Source organism: Schistocerca americana, chromosome X (assembly GCF_021461395.2).
Source record: "Schistocerca americana isolate TAMUIC-IGC-003095 chromosome X, iqSchAmer2.1, whole genome shotgun sequence".
NCBI classification, from domain to species: Eukaryota; Metazoa; Arthropoda; class Insecta; order Orthoptera; family Acrididae; genus Schistocerca; species Schistocerca americana.
The window spans coordinates 230,703,358-230,724,123 of record NC_060130.1 but is presented as its reverse complement, the minus strand read 5'-3'; the positions used below and the strand labels follow the sequence as shown (position 1 = coordinate 230,724,123).

The 20,766-nt window shown below is 43.6% G+C and overlaps 1 non-coding gene across 1 annotated transcript; it reads left to right on the top strand.

The window, feature by feature from the left end:
* The first annotated feature begins 4,373 nt into the window (after positions 1–4,373).
* Positions 4,374–4,448, top strand: Trnas-aga. The gene has a single exon. It is a non-coding gene; the product is annotated as a tRNA-Ser (tRNA).
* Positions 4,449–20,766: the final 16,318 nt, after the last annotated feature.

Sequence of the window (20,766 nt, the reverse complement as noted above, 5' to 3'; positions counted from 1 at the left end):
AAGAGAAACACTTTTTTATGTGACTAAAATGTCACAGGTGCACAGTTTCCCCACTCTGGTCTCATCGGATTAGGGGCGGATGGGGAAGGAAGTCGGCCGTGCCCTTTGAAAGGAACCATCCCGGCATTTGCTTGGAGCGATTTAGGGAAATCACGGAAAACCTAAATCAGGATGGCCGGACGCGGGATTGAACCGTCGTCCTCCCGAATGCGAGTCCAGTGTGCTAACCACTGCGCCACCTCGCTCGGTCCCCCACTCTGGGTCCACTACGGTTTTGATACTAGTGCTGTGCCGTGACGGTGTTCAAACTGCTGCGTGATGAATATTGTTTTAGTGATGTTGCTGTAAATGTCATCCGTTTACAGAAACGCACAACTGCCATCTACGTGACTGTCTAATAGGCCCAAAACAACCAGGTGTTTGAAGTACGTATATTAGCTGCAGCTTCAGCCAAACGAGCAACCAGCTCTCCTGAAGTGTCTATCGGTGTCTCGTACACCAAACACTTCCTCCTCCCACAGAAGGAAGTCCATAGGAAAAAGTCAACAACATCTCTAAAAATGGTTCAAAAAATGGTTCAAATGGTTCTGAGCACTATGGGAGTTAACATCTGTGGTCATCAGTCCCCCTAGAACTTAGAACTACTTAAACCTAACTAACCTAAGGACATCACACATCCATGCCCGAAGCAGGATTCGAGCCTGCGACCGTAGCGGTCGCGCGGTTCCAGACTGTAGCGTCTAGAACCGCTCGACCACCCCGGTCGGCATTTGTAATAACCTCACCACATTTTATCGAGTTCTTTATGGCAATAAATGTACCAATACCCTTGGCATCCAGCCTTTCTTTGAAATATATGTTTAATTCGCTGCTATTAACATCTGCTTTCTCTTTACTTTCTGTTCTTAGTACGATGTAGGATTATTATCGTTAGTGAGACTAATACTTGAATTTTACCAGACACATCTGCAGTTAACCAATACCATATTAATGTTTTCTGCTTTTCAATACATAAGTTCTTTAACAATACAATGTTGCGGTGAATTTCAAATAACTATGTGATTTAAAATGGAATGATCATATAAAGTTGATCGTCGGTAAAGCAGATGCCAGACTGAGATTCATTGGAAGAGTCCTAAGGAAATGCAATCTAAAAACAAAGGAAGTAGGTTACAGTACACTTCTTCGCCCACTGCTTGAATACTGCTCACCAGTGTGGGATCCGTTCCAGATAGGGTTGATAGAGGAGATAGAGAAGATCCAACGGAGAGCAGCGCGCGTCGTTACAGGATCATTTAGTAATCGCGAAAGCGTTACGGAGATGATAGATAAACTCCAGTGGAAGACTTTGCAGGAGAGACGCTCAGTAGCTCGGTACGAGCTTTTGTTGAAGTTTCGAGAACATATCTTCACCGAGGAGTCAAGCAGTATATTGCTCCCTCCTACGTATATCTCACGAAGAGACCATGAGGATAAAATCAGAGAGATTAGAGCCCACACAGAGGCATACCGACAATCTTTCTTTGCGCGAACAATACGAGACTGGAATAGAAGGGAGAACCGATAGAGGTACTCAAAGTACCCTCCGCCACACGTCGCCACGTGGCTTGCGGAATATGGATGTAGATGTAGATGTAGATATGTACTACTCGTGATGAAATTCGAGTAACTAGCAAACAGAAAGTGAATTTCCTTCAACGTCGTCGGTTATTACACAGTTAGGATCTATGTGCGCTGGCGAACAACTGAATGTGAGAAATGGGCAAGGCGCCCGATATCAACGAATTTGATTGCAGACATATCTTTGTTCTCCAACGTATTTAGCACTCCCTCTCAGAAGTCGTGCATCCACTGAGCTTTTCATGTGTCAGCGCGAGTATTTAATTCGAAGACAACCGCCATAATTATAGTCAACTGCGAAGGTCAACAATGTGTTGATAACTGATGTTACCGTTGACTATTGCGAATTGCAACATCGGATAAACATTCTACGCACCGACAACCCACTAATCACTTCAATAGTGGACTGCAAAAGCACAAGTGTGCAGACATCACATCGAGAACCACCTCCTGGCTATGGGGTACAAAAGACATCTGTTTACATCTGCGCATCGCAAGATACCAACACAGCCACTGGAAACTGCAAAAGGTCACATGTATTGAATGGTTCGCCGTACACATTGTTGGCAGAGTACGAGTGTGTGTAAAGCCACCTCTGGCAATGAATGTCGCATGCCTACAGGGCGGCGTTTAGGTAGGTGGTGAAGTGGGGATGTTTATAGAGGATCAGATGTTGTCCTCGAAACGTCTGCTCTTCGGTCACCAGCGAGCTACACAGGAACCTAGTGTCAGATGACACGTTTCTGTTTGTTCGCCCACAGAACCCAGATGGTGCCCTGTAACTTCAGCAAGACAATGCCTCACACCATTTCTTCCTAATTATGTCGGAATGGTGGAGCAAAACTTAACGAACACGTGTGCGCTTCGGTCGCAGCTGGGGACCATCGTAAGTAAAGCGCTCATAGATCAGAATGGCTCCCCAGCAATTTTGATATCTCATGGTGTCCATGCCACTATGTTTCGCTACCGTCATCAGAGTTAAATTTTAAGATGGGCTACTAAGTACTGTTGGTGTATCTAATTCAGTTGCTCATTAGTCTATGCTTCCATACAAGGAAGGGGAACGTATTAAACAGTTTTCGTCTCAGTTATGTCCAGTTGATAGATTGGAGCCATTACGCGTGAAGGAATGTAGGGAACAGTCCAGCTCTTGCTGAAGCAAATTTACAGGTTTTGTGTACTCATCTTGCATTTTATTTTATTATTATTTTGGGGGGGGGGGGGGGGGGAGGGACATTACGTACCATGGAAAGTGTACTGTGAATGTTTTCAGTTATATATCCTGTTCCTTAGAGGTGAGTTACGCTACTGACATGTTCTGTTTGCAAAATTGCAGAATGGGGAGGGAGGGGGGAGATTAAGATTTAACGCCACGTCGACGACGTTTGTCTGAAGAAGAAGGAGGGAAGATTACGGTTTTGTGGTTCGTCCCGCCGAAGACAAGACTATCAGCGACTGAGCACAAGTTTGCATTGGTCAAGGATGGAGAAGAAAATCGGCAGCGTCCTTTTCAAAGCAACCACTCCATCATGTACTTGCCTGCTCAAAAGTATCCGAACGACCTGAATTGCATTTCGCTTGATTTGCATGCGGCCCACATAACGTCTTGCAGAACAGTCGCTAGGCTACACAAAATGATTACAACAAATGATCAATCGAAAACACTGCTCTGTACTGCAATAAGTCCAGGTCTAAGTTAATACTAAAAGTATTACGGAACACCTGATACAATCCTCAACGTTTGTAACCTCAAATTTATTTTAAGAAGTGACATTTCTAAACTTTTACCATTCTCCTTAGTATCTGGCACAAACAATGCCGCAGCTCTTAACACATGAATTATTCCGTAATCCTTACTCAAAACTAGATTGTTTATTAAATAAGAGATTTTCAAGAATATCTGGACTTCCAAATCTCTATGATTACCCGAAGTATCTTTGCTCTCGAAAACGTTTTCCAACCACCTGTTAATCATCGTTCACTAAGCGCAAACTGAATAATGGACTAACCAGTTACAAAACCATAATTGACAGCGTCAAAAAAGTATCAACAGTAATTCCACTATCTTCATGATGGCACGTTAATCTATGTAGACAGTAGCAGTTAGCAAATCTGAACTTAAAATGACAAGACGGAAATTTTTGTACAGTATCGAGACGACTATCGAGAAACTGTTTTCTCTGTTAACTAACGACGAAAGATGTTAAATATGGTTTCATTCCCAAGTAACAAACTTGAAATGTGTTGGATGGTGATTCGAGCCCAGCACCTAATCCGATTGTTATATAAGCAGAGTCAAATTCCAGATATCGAATTTTCTCAATAGTAGCGAGATTTCTGAAACTACAATGACGAGAAAAATTAATATTTTCGGTCTTCCCAGGATTCGAAGCTGGCACCTATGGCCATTGCTTTCCAGCCACGAATGGACATTAAATATAGGTTTCTTTCATAGGAAGCGAGATGTGCACATGTCTAAACTAGAAGTGATTTGATGAAGAGTGCAGTGATGACTGGGAATCGAACCCCGCACATATCGTTGTTTACTACATACTAATACACGTTAACTATCGAATTCTATTTCACCAGTCGCTGGGAGTGGCATTTTTGAACTTGGAGTGATGTGACGAAAAGATCTGTGTCTCTCTGGGAAACGAAATCGTCACATATCGTTACTGACAATGAATGAAGACACATTAATAAAACAAAGAGGTATTGGCGGAATTAAAGCCGTGAGGACGGGGCGTGAGTCGTGCTTGGGTAGCTCAGTTGGTAGAGCACTTGCCCGAGAAAGGCAAAGGTCCCGAGTTCGAGTCTCGGTCCGGCACACAGTTTTAATCTGCCAGGAAGTTTCACATTAATAAAAATTTCCATCAACAGTTAAGTATGCTCATGTTAAAGCGTGAAGTACATTATGGAAATTTTTGGGCCGAAACATTATTCCAACCCTGACACATGCCTTAGGTAGAGAACTTGAGGCGTTTGGAACGTTGAGCAAACAACAATTTGATGGCCCTATGTCGTCACGAAGGGCCCAAATCCCGTAAAAACCAAAACCAATATAAACCAATATACTCAACATTTGAAGCTGAAGCAAAAGATAGAGTAAGTGCCACGTGACTTTACACGGCGTTTGGTTCTTTAACTAAGATAAAAACACTACTGTCAGAAAGTTTACTGGTGACAGAGCTTCTACATGCTGCCACTTATGCCACTGTCATGGCCGAACCTAACCTGTAGTCGGTATCGAAGGGACATCACGTTTAATTTGAATTTGGAACCACGGTGGAACTGTATGTTCTACACTTGTCGTAACCAGGATCTAGTAGTACCTATTAAAAACCTTCGCCTGGAAATCGAACTCTGACCCTACTTATACTAATCTAGAATCAATCTCCCACGCCATTGAACTACACATATGGCTGGGTCATGATTCTGTCGTAGCACTGATGCGCTGGACTGGATAAGAATTCTGACTTTCTGCCTCCCTGGAGTCCGTTGAACACATTCATTCATTGCTCGATAGAATCGCCATTACTCAGCTGCCTCAGCTACCCAGAGCGTACATTCAACTTGATTTTGTAATCACTGAAATAACATGGCTGCCATTTACGCCAACTGCCAACACTGTAGGATACGGGAGTTTCTACAGGAGTGTTGCTCCCAACTAAGCTACTCTCCATGGTAACGCCACGCAGTGCAAAAGAAAAACTGAGTTACTGAACCCGATTCTTCCGTAATTTAGTAAACTTCAGCTCGTCGGTCTGTTGGAAGGTAAGCAATAATTTACCTCATTTTATAACCCGCCAGTAACACCAAAACCTTGCGAAAACGTTCCCGTGAAAAGCTCGTGACTGCCTATCCTCATCAGAAAAATTTCTGCCCCCACCGATCTATGGCCGCCTGACGCTAGCCGGTGTCAGCCCAAGTGATCGCGAGGGATCGCGCGTTGAGCCTATGATCTACAGAGGACGTTTATACACTCACACAGGCAAGCATAAGATTATTCAATACTGTAGTTTGGTCTTCGGCGTCAAATATTTTCTATAAACCATGCAGTGACAACAACGCTGTAACCAGTATTCTCGCAGGATTTGATGTGAGGAATACTAATAATGTAATGTACCACCAGGGAAAAGGAGGTTGGTGTACAGGTTTGTGGCGATTTCGGATTTAATAGAAGGGGGAAGCCGGGAAGCTCGAACATCTGTGCCCTGTACGATGAAAGTGTTATCGAAGAAATGAAGTCGAATATTAGCTTTCTCGTGTCATAGAGGAGGATTTTAACGTGGGTTATTTGCCACATTCAGCAAGCCGAACCGCTGTAGCTCTGTCACGTTAGTGTGCCGTCGGATTAGAACCTAGAATCAACCCAACTTCAGCTACGCCGTGTGACGTTTCCACTGACCTAGCGTCCTACTGCAGCATTAATTACTTTCTCATAGTGCTAGTGACAGCTAAAATAGATAATTCGCAATGAAGACGAAATTAGATATAGTTTCTGCGTGAAATAATCTTCCTGGACTAAAACATACGTTTGGTAGTAAGATGACATACCATAAGCGAAAATCGGTCACAATATTTAAGTGAAATACGAAGACAGTATCAAGTTAACTTAGCAGGATAAGTCTGTGTCACACGATACTGCAGTGACAATGTTATTCCGAATTACGATGTAAAGTTCATTAGAACATGCATGCATGTCCGAAGGAACAGACACTGCGGCGGCTACAAAAAATGGTTCAAATGGCTCTGAGCACTATGCGACTTAACTCCTGAGGTCATCAGTCCCCTAGAACTTAGAACTACTTAAACCTAACTAACCTAAGGACATCACACACATCCATGCCCGAGGCAGGATTCGAACCTGCGGCCGTAGCGCGCGGCGGCTACAACCGTCATGAAATACATGTACTGTATTCGCATTTGCGAATATGGACTATCATCAGCTGTATAATGGAATGACGCCAGTTAAATTTGTGCTGGAGGGAGACTCGAACCCCGATTTCCCGCTTGTCGTTAGCAGTCGCTTCAACATTTGCTTTTTGTTTTTTTGGATTTTATTCGTTATTGTTCGTTGTATTTGGTCGCAGCGCACGTCACATGATAACCGTTGAATTTCGTTGTTGATCCTGTCACTCAGTTTCTTTATTACAGAGACCAACCAGCTCTCTAACCGAACACGCTGAGCTATTGTGCAGGCGGTTATCTGAGTGCGACTTAAACGAGTCCCAGACTTCCAGGTGTCGGGCCCCAAAGAAACTTGTGGCAGGTTGCAGTATTTCCTACAGTGCAATGTGATTCTCTTTTTGATGTTTACATGTCACTAACTTACGTTATCGATCAAATCATACAAATACCAGGGTGTACCAATTTGACGGTGATGTTTGGTTCGTGGGGAGTTCAACTGCGCGGTCATCAGCGCCCATACAAAGTCCAATTTTGTATATAGTCCAATCGAGCTACTGCCACGAATGATGATGATGATGAAGTGATGAGGACAACACAATCACCCACTCCACAGGTACAGAAAATCCCCAATCCGGCCGGGAATCGAACTCGGGACCCCGTGATCCAGAGGCAATGTTTACCAACTTTTAGGGATATGAAATGGAAATATCGCACAAGCTCATGCGTAGTTAAGCAGGTGGCAGACTTTGGTTTTTGATATTATACTATGGAACTGTAACCGGCCTAGAGGTGATTGCTTGAAAGTATTGAAGTGACCACTCCTATAATCATGTGGGAGCCGTACCAGATAGGACTTACGGGGAATATTGAACGTATACAAGTAGGGATAGCACACTATTTTCGTAACACATAACTGATGCAAAGGTATATGCATCCGATACAGGCTGTGATATACATAGTCAACAACAAAGAAGAAAACCAGCAGAAGACATCACTGACTTCGATTTCTAGATATACACTGCCTCCCTCTTTCCCCCCAAATGCCACACCAGCAGCTACAGTAAAAAAAAAGTGTTCCAGATTAATCTAGTATAAGACTGTTTATTTTTAAGTAACATTTCTCGATGTGTGTATGTATGTACAAACGCTTGAAGGTGAACAAAACATGTTCGAAACGCGTTGCATTATGTTAGATTAAGCATAAAATAAAAAGTGACTGGTAGCAGAAACTTGAAATAAATAATTCTGATCACAGGTCAATTTGGTACACAGGAAAGCGATACGAGATACCCACGCGTATGCACTATCAGAAAAGCCATCCCTGGTTATATCTTTAAAAGTACATTATAGGTAAAGCTTATTTACAAATTCATCTACATTCAGGTATACGAGGGGAATTCAAAAAGTAAAGGCACATTTGTGAAAAGCTGTACTTATTCTGATGATAAAAAACTGATACATGCGTTGTTTTTCTACGTAACCTCCCTGGACTTCAATGCAGTTTTCCCGACGTTTTACGAGTTTGTTTATTTCATCAGAAAATACGTTTATCGGTTGCATCTGTAACCAATTTTGCACCGCAGCAATGACGTCTTCATCACTTTCAAATCTTCTTCCCTGTAGTGCTTCCGTTAAGGGTCCAAACATGTGAAAATCACTTGGAGCCAGGTCTGGACTGTATGGTGGATGTTCCAGCACATCGAATCTCAACTCCTTTATTGCGTCGGCTGTCCGTTTGGCAGAATGTGGGCGAGCGCTATCTTGCTGCAGGATGACACCTCTTCACAGTTTTGCACGACGTTTGGATCTAATTGCAGGTTTTAGTTTCGTACGCAACACATCACATCCACCATACAATACAAACCTGGCTTTAAAGCCTCGTTTACGCTGGGGCGACGTCTTGCAACATTGTGGCATGCTACGGAAATGTGGCGTGCGTCGTCTTCTCATTTAGTTCTAAATGTTTTGAAATGCTTACCTACTACATAACACTTTTTCAAAATTAATAAGCAAACATATTAATAGTAAGACTGTATTAAAACTTTCAGTGTTTATTTATTTATTTATTTACATGTCACGTTCCGTAGGACCAAATTGAGGAGCAAATCTCCAAGGTCATGGAACGTGTCAGTACATGAACTTACAACATAAAAGTAATAACAGATAAAAATAAATGTTCATGAACCTGAAAGAAAATCAGTCCATAAGTTAAAGCAAACGCTATCAGCAATACAATGAGAATCAGCTTAATTTTTCAAGGAACTCCTCGACAGAATAGGAGTGACCCATGAGGAAACCCTTCAGTTTCGATTTGAAAGCGCGTGGATTACTGCTAAGATTTTTGAATTCGAGTGGCAGCTTATTGAAAATGGATGCAGCAGTATACTGCACACCTTTTTGCACAAGAGTCAAGGAAGTCCGATCCAAATGGAGGTTTGATTTCTGCCGAGCATTAACCGAGTGAAAGCTGCTTATTGTTGGAAATAAACTAATATTGGTAACATGAAACGACAATAAGGAATATACATATTGAGAGGCCAATGTCAAAATACCCAGACTCGTGAACAGAGGTCGACAAAAGGTTCGTGAACTCACACCACTTATTGCCCGAACCGCCCGTTTCTGAGCCAAAAATATCCTTCTAGAATGGGAAGAGTTACCCCAAAACATAATACCATACGACATAAGTGAATGAAAATAAGTGCATGGGAAATAAACATTCCAGGTTGGGATGCATAAACTAAAACCAGAGGAGGGGATGGTCTGATGCAGAGGGGGGGAAATCCCCCCCATCCCCCCCCCCTGCAAATCGCACACTGGATTAGACCAACTGTAGCGCACACAGAGACTTCTAAGCAATCATTCTTCCTGTGCCCCACACGCGACTGGAACAGAAAGAAGCCCTAATAACTGGCAAAATAGAAAGTACCATGCACTTCGCACAGGTTTGCAAAGTACAGATGTCAGTGTAGATGTATAGCCTACTCTGTTTTATCCCTCTGTATTGGTGTGAATACGGTAACCAGTAAAAGCGGCAATGGAAGAGGAGAAGTAGAAGGCGAGCGGAGGAAGGCGGCTCTGCAGATGCAGAGGCACGGACGCGGAGCCGAAGGTCACGGCAGAGGCTGCGGCTGCGGCGGCGGCGGCAGCTGCAGGCAGGTAGCGGCAGCGCCAGGTGTTCTCATTGTGTGTCAAGTGCGCTGCCGCCGCCGTGGGAACCTCGCCCGCTTTGTCTCCAGCGGCCTCCCGGCCCAGCCGCCGCCTTGTCAACAAATTTTCGGCTGCGCCGCAGACTCATCTCGCTGGCCGGGTCAGCGACAAACCGGCTCCGTGTCCGATTAGCATTCCCTAATTACCGGCTCGCCGCTCTAATTAACCGACGTCCAGTACCGAATTAGCCCGCACGCATCAGATACCGAGCTAAATGCTGTGCTCAGTCTGTAATGCTCACGGAAGGCCTTTTATTAAAAGCGGATGTTTAGTCAATGAGGGGTAACTACAGCCTCCATTGACAGTTCCTATTCTTAATAAACTACCTCGTCGCCTTGTCGTCATCGAGTGCTTAGTGTTAGCGTTATACATGTGAAGCTGAATGGACGTGCTTCGTCTGCAGTAATTATTACTGTACTCCGAATAACAACGAGTGACAGAGCCGAGCTTGATGGCGCAGTGGTTTAGAAATCGTAAAGAAGGGGCTTTGAATGTTGTTGTTGTGGTCTTCACTCCTGAGACTGGTTTGATGCAGCTCTCCATGCTACTCTATCCTGTGCAAGCTTCTTCATCTCCCAGTACCTACTGCAACCTACATCCTTCTATATCTGTTTAGTGTATTCATCTCTTGGTCTCCCTCTACGATTCTTACCCTCCACGCTGCCCTAAAATGCTAAATTTGTGATCCTTTGATGCCTCAAAACATGTCCTACCAACCGGTCCCTCCTTCTAGTCAAGTTGTGTCACAAACTTCTCTTCTCCCCAATCCTATTCAATACCTCCTCATTAGTTACGTGATCTACCCATCTAATCTTCAGCATTCTTCTGTAGCACCACATTTCGAAAGCTTCTATTCTCTTCTTGTCCAAACTAGTTACCGTCCATGTTTCACGTCCATACATGGCTACACTCCATACAAATACTTTCAGAAACGACTTCCTGACACTTAAATCTATACTCGATGTTAACAAATTTCTCTTCTTCAGAAACGCCTTCCTTTCCATTGCCAGTCTACATTTTATATCCTCTCTACTTTAACCATCATCAGTTATTTTGCTCCCCAAATAGCAAAACTCCTTTACTACTTTAAGTGTCTCATTTCCTAATCTAATTCCCTCAGCATCACCCGATTTAATTCAACTACATTCCATTATCCTCGTTTTGCTTTTGTTGATGTTCATCTTATATACTTCTTTCAAGACACTGTCCATTCCATTCAACTGCTCTTCCAAGTCCTTTGCTGTCTCTGACAGAATTACAATGTCATCGGCGAACCTCAATGTTTTTATTTCTTCTCCATTGATTTTAATACCTACTCCGAATTTTTGTTTTGTTTCTTTCACTGCTTGGTCAATATACAGGTTGAATAACATCGGGGATAGGCTACAACACTGTCTCACTCCGTTCCCAACCACTGCTTCCCTTTCATGTTCCTCGACTCTTATAAATGCCATCTGGTTTCTGTACAAATTGTAAATAGCCTTTCGCTCCCTGTATTTTACCCCTGCCACCTTCAGAATTTGAAAGAGAGTAACCCAGTCAACATTGTCAAAAGCTTTCTCTAAGTCTACAAATGCTAGGAACGCAGGTTTGCCTTTCCTTAATCTAGCTTCTAAGATAAGTCGTAGGGTCAGTATTGCCTCACGTGTTCCAATATTTCTACGGAATCCAAACTGATCTTCCCCAAGGTCGGCTTCTACCAGTTTTTCCATTCGTCTGTAAAGAATTCGCGTTAGTATTTTGCATCCGTGACTTAGATCTCTAAATCACTTAAGGCCAATGTCACGATGCTTCCTTTGAAACGGATACGGGCAGTTCGTTCTCCATTTTTATCCTACGCGGCTTTACGCTCCGTCATTAACTCTAGATAAGTCTCGTAAAATTTACGATTGCAGCTGGTGCCAATTTGCGGTTCCTGCAAATCTGATATTGTCAGTATAGTGTGTAAAAGAGGACATTTTGTACTTATTCTGTATGTAACATACAATTGGAGACCTTATAGCTGTACTTGACTCCTTCGAATAATATACAGTGTAGTGAAATTTACGATGGTTTAGTAACAATATAACATTTCCCCGTCCTTTAGTGTTCTTGAGTTAAGCCGGCCGCGGGGGCCGTGCGGTTCTAGGCTCTTCAGTCCGGAACCGTTCGAATGCTACGCTCGCAGGTTCGAATGCTGCCTCGGACATGGATGTGTGTGATGTCCTTAGGTTAGTTAGGTTTGAGTAGTTCTAAGTTCTAGGGGACTGATGACCTCAGATGTTTTTTAAGTCCCACAGTGCTCAGAGCCATTTCCTCTTCATCTACATCTACATCTACATGATTACTCTGCAATTCACATTTAAGTGCTTGGCAGTGGGTTCATCGAACCACAATCATACTATCTCCCTACCATTCCACTCCCGAACAGCGAGCGGGAAAAACGAACACCTAAACCTTTCTGTTCGAGCTCTGATTTATCTTATTTTATTTTGATGATCATTCCTACCTATTTAGGTTGGGCTCCACAAAATATTTTCGCATTCGGAAGAGAAAGTTGGTGACTGGAATTTCGTAAATAGATCTCGCCGTGACGAAAAACGTCTTTGCCTTAATGACTTCCATCCCAACTCGCGTATCATATCTGCCACACTCTCTCCCCTATTACGTGATAATACAAAACGAGCTGCCCTTTATTGCACCCTTTTGATGTCCTCCGTCAATCCCACCTGGTAAGGATCCCACACCGCGTAGCAATATTCTAACAGAGGACGAACGAGTGTAGTGTAAGCTGTCTCTTTAGTGGACTTGTTGCATCTTCTAAGTGTCCTGCCAATGAAACGCAACCTTTGGCTCGCCTTCCTCACAATATTATCTATGTGGTCTTTCCAACTGAAGTTGTTCGTAATTTTAGCACCCAGGTACTTAGTTGAATTGACAGCCTTGAGAATTGTATTATTTATCGAGTAATCGAATTCCAACGGATTTCTTTTGGAACTCGTGTGGATCACCTCACACTTTTCGTTATTTAACGTCAAATGCCACCTGCCACACCATACAGCAATCTTTTCTAAATCGCTTTGCAACTGATACTGGTCTTCGGATGAACTTACTAGACGGTAAATTACAGCATCATCTTCGAACAACCTAAGAGAACTGCTCAGATTGTCACCCAGGTCATTTATATAGATCAGGAACAGCAGAGGTCCCAGGACGCTTCCCTGGGGAACACCTGATATCACTTCAGTTTTATTCGAGGATTTGCCGTCTATTACTACGAACTGCGAACTTCCTGACAGGAAATCACGAATCCAGTCGCACAACTGAGACGATACCCCATAGACCGGCAGCTTGATCAGAAGTCGCTTGTGAGGAACGGTGTCAAAAGCTTTCCGGAAATCTAGAAATACGGAATCAACTTGAGATCCCCTGTCGATAGCGGCCATTACTTCGTGCGAATAAAGAGCTAGCTGCGTTGCACAAGAACGATGTTTTCTGAAACCATGCTGATTACGTTTCAATAGATCGTTCCCTTCGAGGTGATTCATAATGTTTGAATACAGTATATTTCTAGAGTTAATGACTCTGTCATAGACTTCGGCGTCTATTGCGATGTATACTTGATAAGGACGTCAAAAGCTGGTTAATACTCCACTATTAGTCGCACAAGCGTCTTGTGTGAAATCTCCTTTGCATATGAATTGAATTTTCCCAGAGCCCTGCCAACAACTCTAAGTATTCCATTACCGTTCTCTAATAGATTTTACGTTATCGTCATATTTCATAAAGCTTCTTAGTATTACTGCAGTTCCGCCGACGATATTTTCCTGTACACAACATCGTGAACGAACAAACTTGCAGAGCTGCTTTCCTTTCTAATAAATCGTTTAATTACATTGGAAAAATTAGAGGACCTATTACACTGTTTTGAGGCCTACCCAGGGTCAAATTCGTTTCCGTAGTACATTCGCCATCCAGCACCACGTAGTGGTTTCTATTAGTCAAATAATCCTCGAGCCAGTCACGTATTAGCGAAGATACTCCGTACGATTCTGACGCTTCCGCATGACACAAGCCAAAACTTCACACGGAAATGGAGCCGTCTTGATCACTGTTTGTCAAGGTCGGCTTCATTAGGACATTCTTGATCGTGTGGCTCTAACTCTCCACGTTACAATAACTAAAGATGAAGGATTAATGCTCAGACACTAACAGCGTCATTAACAAAGGACGTTGGGGCAGAGGTGTAATTCTATTTACTGCATGGATACATCACAACATGCTTAAGCTTTTGATATGTGAATTTTTTATCACATGACAATCGTACGAGCAGTATTCACGAGAACTTCGCTGAGGACTGACATACACGCTGAACGCAAGAAGAAATGGTAAGTTGCCGGTCGATATGGGGGTCATTAGAGACGGAGCATAAGTTCAGATTGGACGGGGACAGGGAAGGAATCGGTCGCTACCTTTTTGCAGAAATCAATCCGGAATTTGTATGAGATGACTTAAGGATAGTGCGGGAAACATTTCATTCTCAATGGCAATTTGTCCATCGATTTAGGGCGTAAATCTCTACAGTGTCCTTGGTGGTATTGGAAACGCGTAGGTTATTTGTCAGAATCGGGTTTCAACCGGTAACATAAACACAAACGTAACACTTAGCCATACAAACACTTACCACAATAACTCACACGCCTGATACATATTTGACAGGTCGTCTCCTCCAACACCTTGCAGAAAAAGTAATGCTCTGTTTCCGAACAACGGCTCAGTGGATGGAACTGGCTTTGATATTCTGAACCTGGAAGGTGAGGTATCCGAGTCAGCATGGTTCTACATCATAATCTGTGCTTGGGCTTACGGAAGTTAGTCACATTTATATGATTAAATATCACGCTAATTCGTTTTATCTAAAATTACAGTATTATACAAACAAACCAATAAAATACTGCTATAACGTACATTGTACATTGATATAAATGTAGAAGTATGAAAGACTATGAAAGTTTCTGAGAGATGAAAATTGTGTGTCGGACCTGAACTCAAACCCCGAAAATCCTGCCATTCATAGGAAATGCTCTTATCTACTGAGCTACCCAGACACATGCCTGGATGCTCACTCGGTAATAGCATTGTCCACGAATGGCAAGGTTCCAGGTTTGTGTCTCAGTCCTGCTCACAGTTTCAGTTTCCCACGAATTTCAAAACACTGCACACTCTGCTGTGGAGTGAAACGTTCGTTTTGATGAGAACCTTTACTTAGTTAATGCTGCAATACACGCTACATTGTATCCCGCCTATCCCAGTCTCACATGTAATGAAGCTTTTTAAATTGAAATGGTGATCGGATGACATAGGTACGCCTAGCTTTCTAATTAATCAGTACCTAACATCGCGCTTCGTTTATTAGTTTGTTTATGTATACTGCTACATAAATACAAGCCGTTGTTTAAAGTTCTGACCAAAATTCTGACGAACACTCGGACGGACATCGAGTATACACTCTTTGAATGGATGTAACACATTGATACTAGGACCTGCTGAAAAATAATGTCTTCGAATTTTTTACGTGAATATTTCTGAAACTTTCTTCAATAAAACAAACGTTAATAAAATTCTACATCTTTATTCTTCAAATCTACATATTTACAGCTCTCTGCCACTAGAGGACTCCGAATTGAAAGGTGTAACATGGCGGTGTGTAACTATGTCGCTGCGTGAGAAACAGAGTGCTGTGATCGAGTTTAGAATTCCAATAGTTCGTCCACACATGGAGCACCCAATCCTTCCGTAAGACAATGCCAGACAAAACACGAGCGCTGCAACATCTGCAACAATCCGACGTCGTCGATCGTCCTCTGCACAGTCCCGACATAGCTCCATCCGATTGTCATCTATTTTCACAGCTTAAAGAACACCTTCGACGACTTTACTTTGGTAGTGATGAAGCTGTGCAAGCAAAGCTGAGGTTTCCCCCTGCGGGTTCGGGGGTTAGAATAGGCCTGAGGTATTCCTGCCTGTCGTAAGAGGCGACTAAAAGGAGTCTCCTACTTTTCGGCCTTCAGGATTATGGTCCCCTTTAGGGTTTGACCTCCACATTTCCCAAATTTTTCAGAAGTGTGGGCCATTTGGGGAAGGACGCCTTACGTGGTGCGTCATATATCCATCGTGCACTGAGACCTTCTGCACCTAATATTCTCATGGCTCTGCAACTCCACCCGTAATTCAGCTATTTGGGTGAGGACACCTTACGGGGTGCATAATCTACATGAATTGTCTGCTGTCCTCTTTTGCCCCCATGACAATACTGGATTTCTTCACACCCAATATCCATCACGGTAGACAGTCTGTCGTGGAGGGGCCATCATGTATCCCCTTGGTTGAAGCCCCCTGACAACACAGGGATCGCACTGCTGATACCTGAACTGTAAACTCCCCACGTATGCAAAGGAGTGTCCGTCTACCTGGGACATTGGGACTCCCGGCAACGACCATCCTGCCATGTGGCCTTTGCTGTGGCTGGGTGGCGCCCATGGGAAAAGCCCCTGGTCGGTGTGGATGGCATCAGGGCGGATCACCATCAATGACCGAATGGCCCCAACAGTCTCTAAGAAACGAAAGGTAGACTTCAATGCTGAGAAGTATGACTCCAAATCGTTCCCCTCCATAGCTACACCATGGGAAGAATGTAGCGCTGCAGAAAAAAAGAGCCATATTCGCTTATGTGTCTAGTATGCAGCAGAACCGGTGGGGACTCCTTTCTGGCTACAAAGCCTCTACTTTTTGTAGAAAACCTGGAGGATAAGTTTGGAGAAGTGGCGGCACTGTCCAAATGATTCAGACAGGATCCCCAGCCACGTTATGCGCGTTGCTCACCTGTGACAAGCTGGGTGACATTCCCATTTCGGTCACTCCCCATAAAAACCTAAACATGGTCCAGAGGATTATTTTTCTTCGAGACCTCCTACTGCAGTCCGACGACGAGTTACGCACCAATTTAGAACAACCAGGTGTTTACTTCATCTGGCACATCTATAGGGGACCTGAAGATCATAGTGTTGCTACCGGTGCCTTCACCTTGGCCTTTTAGGGTGATTCGTTACCTGAAGAGGTCAAGGTGATGGTATACCGATGTGGCATAAAACGATACGTCCCTCCCCTATGCGGTGCCCCATTATCTCAGAACCTTTGAGAGACATAGATCTGAAATTTTTAAGAAGTATAGTTTCACTCCTTCTGTGGTTACTGAACCAGGATAGAATATACAGACAAATAATTAGTTATGATTTTTCAAAAATTATGTTCAAGTTTTTTTTTTTTAATGTTCCCAGCTCCTTCTCTAACTAAAAACTGTTACAAATGGAGGTGTTTGGCGGTTCAGCAGGTGCAGTATACTAAGAGGTAACATAGTGTAAAATAAGACATACGTATCTGTAATAGTTCCTGAGATAATGGTTCAAATATTTAAAAAAATGTGATTTCCGGGAAATCAAGTTTAAACTTTTTATTTGATATTATCTCACATATGGTTCCATGCCAGCTCCTAGAAACAACCAGGCCGATAATCAGCATTATCTGGATCGTGTACTTGATCATCCTGCAAACCTAGAAGCTTCCTTCCTTTCCTGCCTCTTGCTTCTTTAGTCATTTCATCTGCTGCACGCTGCGCTTTCATGATCCTGAGTCGATCCATTCGCTGGAAGGCTTGCAGTGTGTTGGCTTCTGGAGTGGTACCAAGTAGCTCTAGTACCCTAATTCTTCCCTTATTGCCATCATTAAACGTTGTCACAGCAAGCATAGAGTTTTCATGTCTACAAAGACATTTTTTGGTATGTGGATCCAACTCATTCGGGTTTTGCGTTCGACCATGGAGACATTTGCAAAGAAGATCAGGATGAGCTAACTCTCTACATTTTGGCTTAATTACCTCCATCACTGCAGATGGTATGCTGTTTTTGTGCCTAAATTGTTCATCTATACACGCTGCCTGAGGTTCGCGGTACTTGCACCATTAATCAGCACCAAGTGGGTTAAGACGATGTATAGGTGTATCATCAGTGGATGATTTGTGGAAGAATGTAGCCCACACTGCTCTTTCTCATTCCTTGTAGGTCATGTGTATTGTTCCTTATTGTCATTCCATAGTATTGATGGAGTTCATCAATGTTTTTGTCTGTACGTCTTTCTCTACCATTTAGAGTCTTTCCATCCGATAACTTCTCTTTCACCTTTGTCTGCTTCAGTTTTCGAAGGCGTGTTACCATCCGTTTTTCAACGTGGCCCACATCCTCAATCTTCAAAATATGTTTTTCACCATAAGGTTGGCTTCCCACAACTGATTTGAAGGCCTTCGAATCACCGTCCGCCAATTACTCTGTGTAGCACACACCTCTTTCCTCGTAATTCTTGGCACCATTTGTTTTATAACTTTCACTTGTTTCATTGTCAACTGATTTACACTAATAGCAGTATTTAATTAGCACTTCGATGTATACAATTTTACCTGTGTCTATACTAGTGACAGTTGCAACTGCATTGTTAGATGTGTGGCCTCTGTTCTGTCATGAACCACTAACTGCCACAGGTAAGTCTGTGGTGTTATTTAATTCTACTGCTTCTTTAGCAGCGGCTTTCATAGGAGCAACAGCAACGGATTTGACACATTTACCAATTACTTCTGTGTACTTACTTGATCTGGTTGGTGGGTTTGACAAGTTCAGCGTCGCACAAAATACTGGAGCTGGAGTTAATCCTTTACCTATGCACCTCATTCCATACTAACAGTGCTCTCAAACAGGTCATTCTTGCACTTTTGAGAAGTCAAAAATGACGTAGAGAGCCTGCAAACTTTGCACTGCACAACAAGTTTGTTAGCTAGTCCAGTCCTTGCAGATGTGTCCTCAAAGATGCTAATTTGCCCACCACAAACCTTACATGATACATCATCTTGTAAAACTTGTCCTAACACACTCAAATCTAATAAAACATAACCTAAAATATTTACATGATCTCCTTCATCAGTAAATAAATCCACATGGCTTCCAAGTTTTCTCCTCGAAGCCTAGTAAGTGTGTCCTTTTCGTGTGTCTGTGAAACATCAGTTTCAGGATCAGTACTGGATTCAGATCCAGTCGTATGCTGATTTCTTTGGAAACATCACTTCTTAAAGAACTCTTTCTTTCCGTCATGTTGAAAAGAGGTATAAGAACGTGTAATAGCACACCAAACCACTGTGTTTACAGTTCAACACCTATAAAACACTACACCCACGAAGTAAATCCACTAGATCCATGTTCAATACTGCCATTCCTGTTTACACAGTGCATCCAACCTCTTAACATGAATTCAAGGAATAACTAGCTGAAAACCACACCCTTGTATATTGAATAGTTCCAGAGATAGCAAGTCAATGCAGAAAGACCGGATTTTTTTATCCTTGCCCTTCTTCTTCTTCTTCTTCTTCTTCTTCTTTCACTTGCACCTTAGTCCTGCAGCGATTGCAGGGTCGGCGTGGTATAACGGATTTGGCATAGTTAGTTTCTAGGGGTGGCTGGATGCCCTTCCTGCCGCCACCCCATAACCCCCAGGACGGAATCAATGTACCCCAACTCTCTGCGTCTAGTGTAAATCGTAAAATAGTGTGAACATGTTTCAAATGTCTGCGACTTGTGTAACTGAGGCAGCATGTGGGGGACCAGCCCAGTATTTACCTAGGGGGATGTGGAAAACCGCCTAAAAACCACATCCAGGCTGGCCGGCACACTGGCGCTCGTAGTTAATCCGCCAGGCAGATTCGATCTGGGGCCGGGGTGCCTACCTGAGTCCAGGAAGCAGTGCGTTAGTGATCTCAGCTACCCTGGCAGGTACTATTAACTTTGAAATGATAGAAAGTACATTTCCAATAGGAATTAATCGACAAATAGTGCATCAAATTATTCAGGAGAGATCAAATATTATTAAGAGATAATAATCAGAAAAGTCACGTTTTGACCAGTTTAACCATACGTACTCCCCTTAAGTGCTCGAAATTCCGGCACTTGTCTTCCCACTGCAATTACAGTGCCACATGTAGAGACCATGGAAGTCCACTACTTCCGAATACTCCATGTGCCCCTCCTCCCACCTGTGTCAACTGTGGAGGGCACCACTCACCCTGCTCTCCAGGCTGCATGGTACTCCAAAAGAAGAGGAAAATTATGGAGTACAAGACCCTGGACAGGCTGACTTACCATGAGTCGAAATATGAAAGGTTGAACTCCATTGCTTGACATCTTCCTATACTGCAGCTACAACGCCATCGCCCTCACTGGCATCAGTAGTCTCCTCGTCTCTGCCTCGTACAGTGGGTCCTCATGGCCACCTACCTGTCTACACTCGCTCCCCCCCCCCCCCCCCCCCCTTGGTGGTTGGAGAACTTCTTCTTCTGTTACTCCCAAAGCTTCTATGCAAGGGACCTAGGTCTCCTCCTCCCAGCCAGAGAAACAACAGCCCCCTCCTGCTCCTCTCCCACAGAAGGGGCCCCTTGGACCTATACCTTTCGAGATCGCCTCCCGAGCAGAAGTGGACACCAGCCACGTTGCTGGAGGAGCCACAAGCTGCTAGTTGAAGGGCTACAAGGTCTTCCTCTGTAAGTGAAGCTACTTCAGAGGTGCCCTCCCAGCAAGCCCTTAAAGAGCAGCGAGAGGGCAAACAGACGAAGAAGTAGTCTGTCATGAAGAGATTCCGATGGCCCCCACACCATTACTCCCTACAAGTTTCACGTCTGAGGATGAGGTGGATATTCTAGTGTCCCCTGAGGACCTAGATTTCGCATACGCCTCAGACGCAATGATATTGGACACAAGCACTCAGTCGGTGGCAGCAGGTGACCCAGAGGTGTAAACTGCCTTTTTGGTGACTTCATGCCTTCCTAGACTGCAGAAACCTTCATTCTCCAGTGGAATTTCGGCCGTTTTTTCTCCCGTCTGGCTGAGTTATGATAACTCTTAAGCGTTACACCTGTTTTTTCGCTGCCCTTCAGGAAACCTGGTTTGCAGTAAT